At 36.4% G+C, this 16,086-nt stretch overlaps 1 protein-coding gene across 1 annotated transcript in view; it reads right to left on the bottom strand.

Annotated features, from left to right (window-relative positions):
- The window catches only part of CTNNA3 (catenin alpha 3), a 1,601,461-nt gene that overhangs the window by 1,145,776 nt on the left and 439,599 nt on the right, over positions 1-16,086 (bottom strand). The gene's annotated exons all lie outside the window — the stretch shown is intronic.

The raw sequence follows: 16,086 nt of genomic DNA, 5'->3' as shown, positions 1-16,086 counted from the left end.
ACTCTAAAGGAGAGAGGGGAAAAAAAAGGGGATGATACATTAGCAGCAGTAGTAGGCATTAGTGTATTCCAGTCTAATTTCAACCCAAAATCCAGACCATTAAATACAATTTGGAAAGGCTCAGCCCTTAAAGTATCAAAGGATGTACGACCCATATGTAATGAATAAACACTCCTGTAAATCCATGGCTGAGTATCATGCATTCTGATGAACCAAGAAAAGAGGCTAAAATTAACTAGGCAAAAAGCCTTCCCTCCTTACCCAGTTTCCCTTAATAAAACTGGTGAGCTATAGCCACAGGGCCAGGTCTCTGCATTTAACTTTTTAGACAAATATTTATTGAGTATCTACTACTTTTTTCTCTAGTACTAGAGAAAAAAATCATTCCATGAACCTCTAAGCCAACTCAATAGGCTCTATTCTATGCAAAGTAAATTTACCATTGCAGCATAATGCAATTACAGTAACAGCTTCAGTTCATTGAAACCATTATTTAACTTTATTTTTATGACACTTTTTGTGTTATTTGTGTGATTTGTTATCACAAATTATTAACAACAATGACAAAATGCTACCAGATATCTGAACACTATTTCCTTAACCCATCCCCACTTGTAAATCTACAAACTTACACAGTAAAAGTCCACCTTTAAATAACATCTTGGAGCATTGCAAAATGTTTAACTATAAAAGGTAAATTTTCATAGGGTTATCTACTTACTGAGAAAGAAAAACAACATATATAATTCAAAAATATCTTCAATGGCAAGGAAAGAAATTAAAAATTGTGTACTTTGTAATCTCCAATTAATCATATAATTTAACTCATTAGAATAATTTCTTCTTGGGGCGCCTGGGTGGCTCAGTCGGTTAAGCGTCCGACTTTGGCTCAGGTCATGATCTCATGGTTCGAGGGTTCGAGCCCCATGTTGGGCTCTGTGCTGACAGCCAGCTCAGAGCCTGCAGCCTGCTTCAGATTCTGTATCTCCCTCTCTCTCTGACCCTCCCCTGCTCATGCTGTCTCTCTCTCAGAAACAAAACATTTAAAAAAAAATTTTTTTAAGAATAATTTATTCTTTTTCCTCTAGTATTCCAGTTAAATGTTTTAGAGTATAATTTTTTTTAATGTTTATTTTTGAAAGAGACAGAGACAGACTGTGAGGAGGGGAGGGGAAGAGAGAGAGGGAGACAGAGAATCTGAAGCAGGCTCCAGGCTCTAAGCTGTCAGCACAAAGCCCGATGTGGGGCTCGAACTCATGATCAGTTGAGATCATGACCTGAGCTGAAGTTAGCCATTTAACCAACTGAGCCACCCAGGTGCCTCTAGAGTATATTATAAATATTCCATTTTAAGGGTAGTAAACAGCTCTGAGGACAAAAAGAGAGAAACTAGAATCTAGCATCAACTTTGCTGCCAATTACCACATGTACACACAAATAAATACACACATGTGTGTATGTGTGTGTGTTTCCATCCTTTGGGATCACATCCCTAAAACTGAGAATTATATATATATACCTCCAATATGTCTAAAATATAGATTTTCAAGCTGAAGACTGCAAACCAGCATTACCTAAGAACTTGTTAGAAATCCAAATCTCAGGCCCAGCCCCAGATACACTGCATCAGAAATTCTAAGAACAGGGCTCCAAAGTCTGTGTTTCTGCATAGAGGGGATTCTAATGAAAATCAATGCTCCAAAAGCAAAGAATGATACTATTAAATGACCATATTTCCAGTGACAAGGTTTAAGTTATAAATTATAGAATTATTAGTTACAATTCCAAAATTGACACAATGTTTCAAATTAGAAAAATTATTAAGTGCTATTCAAGCTCATGGCCATCACTTGTACTTAAGATTAATGAGAGGCACCTGGGTGGCTCAGTTGGTTAAGTGGCCAACTTCAGCTCAGGTCATGATCTCATGGTTCATGGGTTTGAGCCCCACATCAGGCTCTCTGCTGACAGCTCAGAGCCTGGAGCCTGCTTTGGATTCTGTGTCTCCCTCTCTCTGCCCCTTCCCTGTTGGTACTGTGTCTCTCAAAAAATAAATAAATGTAAAAAAATTTTTTAATAAAAAATTTTAAAAAAGATTAATGATAGCCAGTCTTTTCTCTCTGTGTCTCTCCCTGCCTCTCTGTCTTTGTCTTTGTCTCTGTCTCTGTTTCTCTCTCTCTGTAGTCTACAAGTGAATATATGTAAATTATAAAAAACAATATATGGAGAAATAATGCAAAAATCCATTTCTAGGTTATATTTCTCACACAGAGCATACCCGATTTCCAGTCACTTACTAAGGATGCACAGCCTAAATAATTAGAACTGTTTCATAATGAACTATTTTGAAAGACTAGCAGTAGCCAGAGAAATAATCCAAGTTTTATAGTAAAGTCTTCCAAAATAACGAAATGTATTACACATTTTTGCCAGTATAGAAAGCTACTATAAATCCATCATTCCCAAATCAAGATAATTCATGCCTAGTCCATTCAAAACTTATTTAAAACAGACTAATCATGAATCATGTTAAATAACAGTTGTTTTCTTCATATAATTTCACACAGCAGGATTAATTTATTTGCCAAGGGTCCTACCAAATATTGTTACTGTGACACATATTAACATACATACCAAGATTATCACCAATAATATTGACATTAGTGGCTAAAGGGGCAGTTACGATTTTATATCAACCAGCTATGAATAGGCCTCTCAGACAGGAGGCTTGTGCACAATCATTTATCAAGTTAAGCCAGGTGAATCTGTAATCAATGACCAGAGCTCTGTTGGAACTGCAGTGCTTCATAAGAAGCAAGTAGAGTTATGAGCTACAGAAGAACACATCGATTGTTGCTTTAACCTGTTTATTTCACCAACTAGAAAAGAAATGAATATTACTAATATCATTTTGCAAATATTTAATATGGTTTTAACTAGGCACTATGTAATATGTAATAAAACTATAATAACTACAATTTAATGTCCTATGATATTAACAAAGCTCAGAAACTTAGCATTTCCCCATAACAATGAATAAAATTAAAACATTGATTTCAGTGACCTGAGTATGCCTTATTATAATCTAGTGTGGGGTAGGAACCAAGATGGTAGAACAGTATGGAAGTCTTTTTTTCCTCTCTTGCACATGAAATAGAGCAAAATCAACACTAAACCATCCTGCATACCTAGAAAACTGATTTGAGGATTAACACAAGAATCTGCACAATCTGAACCACAAAACTCAGCAGGTACATGGTGCGTAGAGATGAACTGGGGGAGAGAGAAGCTGGCGAGGGCAGGGAGCTGTTTTCGCTTGGAGAGAGGATGGAGATGGGTGGGAGAAAGTACAGGAAAAGCACCCCCNTGCAGAGTCTGAAACTCTGCAGCTCCATACCTGGTGGTGCTCTGGTGGGAAGGGTGAATCCCCAGGAGCAGAGTGAGTCCGGGAAGTCCTTGGCCATGTGTGATTTTCCATAATCCCTGAAACACTGCTGCTATATGATTGCATGAACTTTTTCTGGGGCAGGCTGGTACCTAGCCAAAGTCCCTGGACCTCGCAAGGTCCCATGAGCATTCCTGAGTGCGGCCAGCACCTGACCATTGCTAGGTGAGACCCTCTCCCAAATGATCTAAGCGAGTCAAAACTAGTCCCTCAAAAGTGAAGAGTCAGGAAACACCCACATCTGAGATAAAACTCAGGAGGGAGGTGCTGCCTGGCAAACTGATGGCAGGGTCATGGACAGTGTAAAAGTGGGGAGTGGACAGAAGCTGTCACAAAGGACAGGTACGTGATTCCTGGTTTGGGAGAACACAGAGTTCTGATACTAGAGACTAGGTAGCTGGGGTGATGCCATTTTCAACCCAGCCACGGAGGCACACACACACACCTACAGGTGCCACAACAATCCTCCCCAGTAAGCTAAGCAGCGCCATCTAGTGAAGAACAGAGCCATTACACTAAGCCCTGCCCAGCTTGGCCAACCTTGCACTCCAGGAACCCACAAATCTTTTCACCTGCTTAGTTTACAGACTATAAAATGCTTCATAGTTTGACTTCTGGGGAAAAATGATGTAATATCAATCGTATTTCAGTCTGCTCACTGGTCCATCTATTCAATTTTCGTTTTCTTTTCTTTTTTCATTTCTTTTTATATACTTGAGTACAAAAAGAAAAAAATTTCCATTTTTATTAAAATTTTAAAAAAAAATTTCTAATTCTTTTCTAAAATTTTCAAATCTTATTTTACTTACATCATTTCAAATTATTCTATTTCATTGTATTCATTTTCTCAAATTTTCAAACGTTTTCCTCCTCCTCTCCTTTTTTTCTCTAATCAATTAAGCACTTTTCAATAACCAGACCTAAACACACCTAGGATTTAGCACATTTATTTGATTTTTTATGTGTGTGTGTTTTTAATTTTTTAATTTTAATTTTTCCCTTTTTTCTAAACAACCATTTCAATAACCAGACAAAACACACCTAGGATCTAGCATCATTTGTTTGATTTGCGTGTGTGTGTGTGTGTGTGTAAATTTTTTAATTTTAATTTTTTTCTCTTTTTTTCCTAATCAATCAAAGTCCTTTCAATAACTAGACCAAAACATATCTAGGATCTAGCATCATTTATTTGATTTTGTGTGTTTGTGTTTGTGTTTATTTTTTTAATTTTAATATTTTTACCTTATTAATTCCTTTTCTTCCCTAAAAATGATGAAATGAAGGAATTCACTCCAAAAGAAAAAGCAGGAAGAAACGACAGCCAGGGACTTAACTAATATTGATACAAACAAGATGTCTGAACCAGAATTTAGAATCAAATAAAAAGCATACTAGACAGGGTCAAAAATAGATTAGGATCCCTCTCAACGGAGATAAAAGAAGTAAAAGCTAGTCAGGATGAAATCAAAAATGCTATAACTGAGCTCCAATCTCAAATGGATGCCACAACGGCAAGGATGGATGAGGTAGAACAGCCAATCAGCGATATAGAGGACAAACTTATGGAGAATAATGAAGCAGAAAAAAAGAGGGAGACTAAAGCAAAGAGCATGATTTAAAAATAAGAGAAATCAGTGGCTCACTAAAAAGGAACAACATCAGAATCATAGAGGTCCCAAAAGATGAAGAGAGAGAAAAAGGAGTGGAAGGGTTATGTAAGCAAATCATAGGGGAAAACTTTCCTAACCTAGGGAAAGATAAGAACATCAAAATCCAGGAAGCACATAGAACTCTCATTAGATTCAACAAAAACTGACCATCAACAAGGCATATCATAGTCAAATTGACAAAAATACTCAGGCAAGGAAAGGATCATGAATGCAGTAAGGAAAAAAAAAAGTCCTTAATGTATAAGGGAAGATAGATCAGGTTCACAGAAGACCTATCCACAGAAACTTGGCAGGCCAGAAAGGAGTTGCAAGATAGATTCAATGTGCTGAATCGGGAAAGTATGCACCAAGAATTCTTTATCCAACAGGCTGTCATTCAAAATAAAAGAAGAGATTAAACGTTTCCCAGAGAAACAAAAATTAAAGGAGTTCATGAGCACTAAACCAGTCCTGTAAGAAATTTTAAGGGGAACTCTCTGAGGGGAGAAGAGACGGGGAAAAAATAAAAAGAAAGAAAAGGACCAAAAGGAACTGAGACTAGAAAGGTCCAGAGGACACTACCAGAAACTCCAACTCTACAGGCAACATAATGGCAATAAATTCGTATCTTTCAGGACTCATTCTAAATACAAATCAATAGTCTAAACGCTTCAATCAAAAGGCAGGGTAACAGAATGAATAACAAAATAAGATCCATCTATATACTGTTTACAAGAGACCCATTTTAGAACTAAAGTCACCTTCAGAATGAAAATAAGGGGATGGAGAACCATCTATCATGCTAATCGTTGCCAAAAGAAAGCCAGAGTAGCCGTACATATACCAGACAATCTAGACTTTAAAATAAAGACCAACAAGAGATGAAGAAGGGAATTATATCATAATTAAGGGACCTATCCACCAAGAAGACATAACAATTGTAAACATGTATGCTCCTAATGTGGGAGAACTCAAATATAGAAATCAATTAATCACAAAGATAGAAAAACTCATTGACAATAATGTCATAAGAGTAGGGAACTTCAACCCCCCACTTACAGCAATGGACAGATCATCTAAACAGAATATCAACAAGGAAACAATGGCTTTGAATGATGCACTGGACTGGATGGACTTAACAGATACTTTCAGAACATTTCATCCTAAAGCAGCTGAATATACATTCTTCTCCAGTGCACGTGAAACGTTCTCCAGAATAGATCACATACTGGGACACAAATCAGCCCTCAACAAGTACAAAAAGATCGAGATCATACGGTGCATATTTTCAGGCCACAACACTATGAAACTTGAAATCAACCACAAGAAAAAATTTGGAAAGATAACAAATAGTTGGAGACCAAAGAACATCCTACTAAAGAATGAATGGGCTAACCAAGAAGTTAAAGGAGAAATTAAAAAGTACATAGAAGCCAATGAAAATGATAACACCACAGCCCAAAACATCTGGGATGCAGCAAAGGCTATCACAAGAGGGAAGTATATAGCAATCCAGTCCTTCCTAAAGAAGGAAGAAAGGTCTCAGATACACAACCTAAACTTACTCCTCAAAGAGCTGGAAAAAGAATAGGAAATAAAACCTAAAAACAGCAGAAGACAGAAAATAATAAGGATTAGAGCAGAAATTAATGCTATCAAAACCAAAACAAACAAACCAAAAAACCAGTAGAACGGATCAATGAAACCAGAAGCTTGTTGTGTGAAAAAATTAACCAAATTAATAAAAAGGACCCAAATAAATGAAATCAAGTATGATAGAGAGATCACAACCAATACAGCAGACATAAAACAATAGTAAGAGAACATTATGAGCAATTATATGCCAATAAAATGGGCAATCTTGAAGAAATTCACAAATTTCTAGAAGGAAGAAATAGAAAATTTGAACAGACCCATAACCAGTAAAGAAATTGATTTAGTGATCAAAAATTCCCAAAAAACAAGAGTCCAGGGCCAGATGGCTTTCCAGGGAAATTCTACCAAACATTTAAGGAAGAGTTAACACCTATTTTATTGAAGTTGTTCCAAAAAGTAGAAATAGAAGGAAAACTTCCAAACTCTTTCTATGAAGCCAGCATTACCTTGATTCTAAAACCAGACAAAGACCCCACTAAAAAGGAGAACTATAGACCCATTTCCCTGATGAACATGGATGCATAAATCCTCAACAAGATATTAGCCAACCAGATCCAACACTACATTAAAAGAATTATTCACCGTGACCAAGTGGGATTTATACCTGGGAATTAGGGCTCGTTCAATATCTGCAAAACAATCAATGTGATCCTCATCACATCAATGAAAGAAAGGACAAGAAGCACACGATCCTCTCAATAGATGTAGAGAAAACATTTGTCAAAATACAGCATCATTTCTTGATAAAAAATCCTTAAGAAAGTAAGGACAGAAGGATCATACTTTGAGATCATAAAAGCCATCTATGAAAGACCCAATGCTAATATCACCCTCAATGGGGAAAACCTGAGAGCTTTCCCCATAAGGTCAGGAACAAGACAGGGATGTCCACTCTTACCACTGTTATTTGACATAGTATTAGAAGTCTTAGTCTCAGCAATCAGAAAACACAAAGAAATAAAAGCCACACAAATCAGCCAGGAGGAGGTCAAAATTTCACTCTTCACAGATGACATGATACTCTATATGGAAAACCCAAAAGATTCCACAAAAAAACTGCTAGAACTGATCCAGGAATTCAGCAAAGTGACAGGATATAAAATCAATGCACAGAAATCGTTGCATTCCTATACACCAAAAATGAAGCAACAGAAAGAGAAATCAAGGAATTGAACCCTTTTACACCAAAACCCATTAAATACCTAGGAATAAGTCTAACCAAACAGGTGAAAAATCTATACACTGAAAAGCTTGTATAGAAAGCTTATGAAAGAAATTGAAGAAGACACAAAAAATAGAAAAAGTTTCCATGTTCTGGATAGGAAGAACAAATATTATTAAAATGTCAATAGTAACCAAAGCAATCTACATATTCAATACAATCCCTATCCAAATAACATGAGCATTCTTCACAGAGCTAGAACAAACAATCCTAAACTTTGAATGGAACTAGAAAAGACCCCAAATAGCCAAAGCAATCTTGAAAAAGAAAACCAAAGCAGGAAGCATCACAATCCTGGACTTCAAGCTGTATTATAAAGCTGTAATCATCAAAACAGTATAGTATTGGCAAAAGAAAAAAAGAAAAATAAAAACCAGACACTCAGATCAATGGAACAGAATAGAAAACCCAGAAATGTACCCACAAATGTATGGCTAACTAATCTTTGACAAAGCAGGAAAGAATATTCAATGGAATAAAGACAGTCTTTTCAGCAAGTGGTGTTGGGAAAGCTGGACAGCAACATGCAGAAAAATGGACCTAAACTACTTTCCTACACCATAGACAAAGATAAACTCAAAGTGGATGAAAGATCTAAATGTAAGGCAGGAAGCCTTCAAAATCCTCCAGGAGAAAGCAGGCAAGAGCCTTTTTGACCTTGGCCACAACAACTTCTTACTCAACACGTCTCCAGAGGCGAGGGAAACAAATGCAAAAATGAACTATTGGGACCTCATCAAAATAAAAAGTTTCTGCACAGCAAAGGAAACAATAAACAAAACTAAAAGGCAACTGACAGAATGGGAGAAGATATTTGCAAACAACATATCAGATAAAGGGTTAGTATCCAAAATCTATAAAGAACTTATCAAACTCAACACCCAAAAAAACAAATAATCCAGTGACAAAATGGGCTAAAGAAATGAACAGACACTTCTCCAAAAACATCCAGACGACCAACAGACACATGAAACGATGCTCAACATCACTCATCATCAAGGAAATATAAATCAAAACCACAATGAGATACCACCTCACACTCATCAGAATGGCTAACATTAACAACTCAGGCAACAACAGATGTTGGCAAGGATGCAGAGAAAGAGGGTCTCTTTTGCACTGCTGGTGGGAATGCAAACTGGTGCAGCGACTCTAGAAAACAATATGGAGGTTCCTCAAAAAATGAAAAATAGAACTATCCTACGACCCAGCAATTGCACTAATAGGTATTTATCCAAGGGATACAGGTATGCTGTTTCAAAGGGACACATGCACCCCAATGTTATAAGCAGCCCTATCAAAAATAGCCAAAGTATGGAAAGATCCCAAATGTCCATCAATAGATAAAGATGTAGTGTATATATATATATATATATACACACACACACACACACACACAATGGAGTATTACTCAGCAATCCAGCAATCAGAAAGAATGAAATCTTGCCATTTGCAACTATGTGGATGGAACTAGAGGGTATTATCCTAAGTGAAATTAGTCAGTCAGAGAAAGACAAATATCATATGACTTCACTCATATGAGGACTTTGAGATACAAAACAGGTGACCATAAGGGAAGGGAAGCAAAAATAATATAAAAACAGGGAGGGGGACAAAAACATAAGAGATTCTTAAATATGGAGAACAAACAAAGGGTTGTGCGAGGGGGGATGGGCTAAATGGGTAAGGGGCATTAAGGAATCTACTCCTGAAATCATTGTTGCACTATATGCTAACCAACTTGTATGCAAATTTTTAAAAATTAATACAAAATTTAAACCAAAATCTACTGAGGGATGAACCTGGAAAAAATACTTTGTTGACCAACGCCTCAGGGCCTTTTTTTTGTAATGATACATTAACAACCGATATCCTTTCCAAATATTTTTAGTGCCCTTAAAGCCAGAGCATCATGGAATAAACTTATACCATTCTTCAAATTTATATCTACAAATGTTAAACTTTTATTGCTTGGCTATAAAACTTTTCTCCAAACTATGTCAGTACCTCTGCTTAGAAAAGATTATAAGGATGGAGTGCCTGGGTGGCTCAGTCAGTTAAGCATCCAACTTCAGCTCAGGTCATTATCTCACAGTCCATAGGTTCAAGCCCCACATTGGGCTCTGTGCTGACTGGTCAGAGCCTGGAACCTGCTTTGAGTTTTGTGTCTCCTTCTCAATGCCCTCCCCCTGCTCACACTGTCCCTCTCTTAAAATAAATAAACATTAAAAAAAAAAAAAAAAATGATTACAGGGAAAGATTAAATAAAGAAAACCAAAACATCTAGGGTGGAGTTGAATCGTAAAACACATGCAACTTATATAACTTCAATTACATAAGTTGAAAATACAGCAGCAGGCAAAAGTTTCTGTCAGTCACTTTGTGTGGCCTGGGTAAAGTGTGAAATGGAAAATGGTAATCTATTCTGTCCTGAAGAGCTCAGAGTTCCCCAATACACCCCAGTATAAGAGCAACTAGCTTTGTTGAGGATGATAATGGGATTCAAAGGCATGTATCTACACATAATGTACCCTTGAAAGAAAAACAACTATTTCTGATGCTTAACCAGACAAATACTGGAAGAAAAATTGGCTATGTTGAACTTACTGGGACTTAATACACTGATCTCCAATATAATTTTTGTAAGAGTAATTTTAAATATATTTGGTTTTTTTCTTTTTACTGATTTTGGAATCCAACCTCTGATCTTTCCCATGGAACAATAACACCATGCAATGCCATTCACAGCTAATATAAACAAGTGTCTTTCATAGTAAAGGATATTACAAAAAAGAGAAGAAATACTACTTTTATTCTGTACTTTTCATGAGAAGTTAAGTCTAGTGAAGACTCTCTGAGATGGTTACAGAATGATAGATGAGCTGGACAAAAAGGAAACAGAGAAAATCATTTGTAAAAACACAAAAATTATTAGTTTCTTTTTTAAAGAAAATCTTCATGCCAGCAATTTATTCAACATATCTTAACTACTGTACTAATATATGCTAACTAAGTCATACATACTAAGTATAGTTGAATGATTGCAAACCAAATCCCTTAACAAGATCTATATGTCTTGGAGTGAATTCATCTTGATCGATCAATGGTTATCAGTGAAATACTCTGGGCCTTGCTGGATGGTTCAGCTAGAGAGGTGCCCTGGGAAACCAGATAATGGGAAACATGTAAATTGGGAAGGCAATCATGCACCGTTTTTGGATTTTCTGTCTTTATTTTTGATTTTTCTTCTATTATGAAGTGAAAGCCTCTTTAGTAAAATTCTCCACTGGATTATATCAGTCCTTTTGACACAACTACAGCATATTTTTTTTTTGCCTAATAATTCAGGCCAGCAAAAACTAATCACATAAGCATAATCATCCAGGATTCAGGATCCATGCTCTAAGTCTTCATTACCTTCTCTGATGCTGACTTCACAGTAGGATGATTAAGAGTGGGAATATTCATTCCTTCCAGGAAAAGTCTACTTCCACAGTCAGGGATGTGGTCTGACCCTCTGTAACCTCTGATGAAACAATCGGACCTAAGATCAATCTCTCACATATGAGCTACAACATTATGCAGGAAGCATCGAGTCCTATCCAGATGCAGTTGTGCCAAGCTCAGTCCAGTTTCCTTTCCATTTCTTCTCAGGACCTAACCTCATCTATTTTCATATGCCATATTATAGCTCTAAAAATAATAATAAGCATTTCCTTCACCTTCTGACTTAGAGTTATTATCACCAAGTCAGTAGGAAAGAACTTGTGACTATGATCAGAATGCTTACAAATCTATGTATGTACATATATATTTAAGTTCGTCAAAAAGAGTACCTTGAGTTGAGTCATTTACATTCATTATACATGTTACTACTATTCATACTTTTATTCCTATGTCCTCAACCTAGCAAATGAGACTAACCAGTTGCTCAAACTCAAACTTTGGGAATCATCTCTGACTCCTCCTCTTCCTCATCCCTTATATTTTATTAATATCCAAGTGCTCTAAAATCCAGATTTAACCTTGTGATGACTAACGGTATGTGTCACTGGGACACAGGGTGCTCATATATTTGTATATTTGAACAAACATTGTTCGGCGTGTTTCTATGGTGGTGTTTTTAGATGAGGTTAATATTTGTATCAGCTAACTGAATAAAGCAGACTGATCTCTCCAATGTGAGTCGGTCTCATCCAATCAGTTGAAGACCTGAAGAAAACAAAAGGGACCACTTTCTACAAGAGAGAATTTTTCTTGTCTGATGGCCTTTGAACTGGGACATCAGATTTTTTTCCTGACTTCAGGCTCTAACTAAAATATCAGTTCTTCTTGGGTCTCAGAACTGCAAGCCTTTGAACTGAAACTCCACCATCAGCTCTCCTGATTCTCAAGTCTTCAGACTCAGACTAGAGTAAACCATCAATTCTTCTGGGTCTCCAGTTTGCCAACTCAACCTGAAGATCTTGGGACTTGCCAGTCTCCATAATTGTGCAATCCAATTCCTTTTATCAAAATTATCATTCTCTCTCTCTCTCTCTCTCTCTCTCATGCATCCCTCCTTTTCCCTCCCCCATCCTCTCTCCCTCTCCATATACACATACACATCCTATTCATTCTGTTTCTTTGGAGAACTCTAATACAAACCACTGAAATATTTCTCTACTCAGTCAGCTTTTCAATCATTTCACAACAGTCAGGTTCAAGTGAATTCATCTCTTACTCTGACTACTATAATAGCCTCCTAAATTGTTTTCCAAATCTATTCTGACCTCATTCCAATACTATGTGTTTTTTATATGTAGATACCTGACTTATGTGGGTTCTCTCTGATATCATAAAGTCAAAATAGAAAATCAACCAAGTAGCCTCCATTTATCCACAATATAATTATCTTTGTAAGGTTTATTTCTGTCTATTGTACAGATATCTTGCTTTTAGGTTTCAGTAGATCTCACCATATGGATTGTGCTCAAATAGCTGGCAGAAAAGAAAACAGGTTCTAAGATTTATTTAAGCATTCTCCTTTCAAATTCAGAAATCACAATCATAAGTGCTTAATATTCATGTAGGGTAAGAAAAAGAGATGATTCATGGTTGTATGGTTGTATGTATTCATGATGTATGGTTTTCCCATAATCAAATCCTTCATTAAAAACCCCATTTTATTCCTACCTTTAAAAGTTATTCACTTCCTTGCTACATTTTTAAGAAATTATCATAAAATATTATTCACCAGGTTTACAAAACTACAGAATCTGCTCTGTAATTTTCTCAACCATAATCACTTGTAGGCTGCACTGTGTAGAACTACATTTTAGAGTACCCTTAGGCAGGAACATTGGCCTCTTTTTCCTTTAACAGTTTTTTAACCCTTTGACAATATTTTTAAATAATCAAAGGCTTAACTTTGCCCATTTCTTCTTCAGTATTACTTTGGTTAAGGTTTGGGTATTAAGTCGGTTAGAAATCAATATTCCTTATGTAATGCTTGCCCCCGGAAGGTGTCTACCATAAAAATAAATAAGTGTCCTGAGCACACAGTACTTTTTTATAGGTAAACACCAATTTGGGGGGAAAACACCTTATGCCTCAAGCATAAGATTAAAAAATACAATGAAAAGGAATACAAATTACTCATTTCCTGGTAAAATGGCTACCTCTAACAAAAAGGTCTTCCCCCACCTTTTCATTCTGAACATAGAAAATTGAAAAATTAATGTAAGCTGAACCTGGGCTGATAATGAAAAAAGCATAAATTAAAAATGCATATTAATTTAAAAATATATCTGACCATATCAATTATAAAAGACTGCAAGTATAAGAAAAGAAAAAAAAAGAACTGCAAAAATTAGACTGCTAACTCATTTGGAACCTTTGATAAAAAGCACTCTATCTTTGGACTGTCACCCTCCCCTCCCCGAGGAAGGGACTGTGACATTTTGTATTAATTTCTAAACAGCACTTGCCTCTTTACTGCACCTGTGAAAATACTGCATAATAAAAAAATTTTTCAGATTTTTAAGTGGAACCATTTTCATTAACTAAGAAACTAACAAGATGTGTTTGCCATCCCAATTGCCTTCAGACCTTGGCCAAAATATGGCCAGAGTAGTGAGGAATTATGGAAGAACTGGGGAAATCAACCAAATCCAGAGAAAGCTGATTTACCAATTCAGTGAGGCCATTCTGTATCTTATTTCTTAGAAAAGAGATCTTTTTTAATTTTATTTTTAAAATAATTTATTGTCAAGTTGGTTTCCATGTAACACCCAGAGCTCATCCCCACAAGTGCTCTCCTCCATGCCCATCACCCCCCTTCCCCTGTCTCCCACCCCTATCAGCCCTCAGTTTGTTCTCAGCATTCAAGAGTCTCTCATGGTTTGCCTCCCTCCCTCTCCCCAACTATTTTTCCCCTTCTTCTCCCCCATGGTCCTCCGTTAGCTTCCTCCTAATCCACCTATACGTGCAAACATATGGTATCTGTCCTTCTCTGCCTGACTTATTTTGCTCAGCTCCCTACACACTTCAGGATTTTTCTCTTAAAGCAAATATTAAAGAGGAAAAACACAATTAACTTCACTGTTTCTATCTTTTATTAACTAACATATAATCTATACAGACTTGTTGAAAAAATTCTGACAATGAACAACTTTAAAATGATCAACTCCCACTTGAAACCATAGACTAAATGTCCTTGCTTTTAAAAAAAAATCAGTGATTTTAGAGGTTCCTTACCATCATCATGGAAATACAACAGAAAGAGAGGTATTAAATAGAATCTTTCAAAATTGTGAGTGGAAAACCTTTGGTATGGACCCAGTCCCATTTATACATTTAGCAAGCACTCACTGATCATAATATACAGCCAATTACTGTGCTAATGCAATGTATTCCCACCAAAGTTAGGCCTGTTAAGGAATCATCTGTAAGGGATAATTCCTACTGGTATTTCTCATTCAGAAAAAAATATATATATTGACCATAACAGTCTACCAGGACCCATACATAAACACACCTAGAATTTTTTTGATTTATGAAATCAGAAAGATTTATGAAAAGTACTGCCTCATGCTCTGAAATTTGAACTATAAAGATTATGTGAGGCATTAACTTTAAACATACATATTCACACATATACAACACCAGTTAAGACAATTTGAAAAGGTCTTAATATCATCTTCTTCTAGTTCCTCCTTACTAATGAGCTGATAAGAAGCACTCATCTTTTGGCTACCAGTATAGCATGCTTTTCAAACATGACTACCCATGAGAACCACCATGGATGTTTCCTAAAATTCCAGTTTTAGACCCAAAGCCCAGATATTGTTCAAAGAAGTTTCCCACCATCTTCATTTTAATGTGAAAGTTACATGATTCTGATACATATGGTCTTTAGGTCTTGGGTCTAGGGTGTCCATTCAGGTCAGATCAGGATCTCTTGCACCTCCTAGTTCTGCTGATTCTTCTTGAATTGAAAAACCACTATATACAAGATTTTTATTTAATTCTGAAATATTTTATAAAATGGTATCTTCGTTTTAAACCTATAAGTGACTTTGGTCTGCTTACATGGCCTCACAAAATCTCCTGTCATCTAGATGCTCCTTGTCTCATAGCAATAAAGCAGCCTTTTCTTCCACACTTCATTCTCTCTAGTGTTCTCCAAGGGGGCAGGGAAGGAAGGAATTTCTTTAGGAGCAGGAAAACATGCCTCTGGTTAGAATATCTTCAATGGCAATAACATTATGTTTTCCTGAATAACATATATTAAAATATCCCTGGGGGTTTACAACTTAGCCACTTCATACCCATCATCACATGAGACATATTTGGTGCCAGGAATACAAAGGTGAAAATAGGCAGCGCCAGCTTTCAAGAAATCTGTAATCTGATGGGGAGACTATCAAACTGGTCCAAGTTATAACAATGTCACAGTGCTTTTAAAGAACTGTCAACAGTGTGCTATCAGAAACATTTTGCTCAGTCTGGAGGACCTATCATGGAAGGCTTCCTACAGAACACACAGAACACAGACTGAGTCCTGAAAGACTAACAGGAATTAGATCACATAAAGAAAACAGTCTCTGAAATCCATCCTATCTTTCCAACAT

Source organism: Crocuta crocuta, unplaced genomic scaffold (genome assembly GCF_008692635.1).
Source record: "Crocuta crocuta isolate KB4526 unplaced genomic scaffold, BGI_CrCroc_1.0 scaffold167, whole genome shotgun sequence".
Lineage (NCBI taxonomy): Eukaryota > Metazoa > Chordata > Mammalia > Carnivora > Hyaenidae > Crocuta > Crocuta crocuta.
The sequence above is the reverse complement of the archived record's forward strand: the minus strand, read 5'-3'. Positions and strand labels throughout refer to the sequence as shown.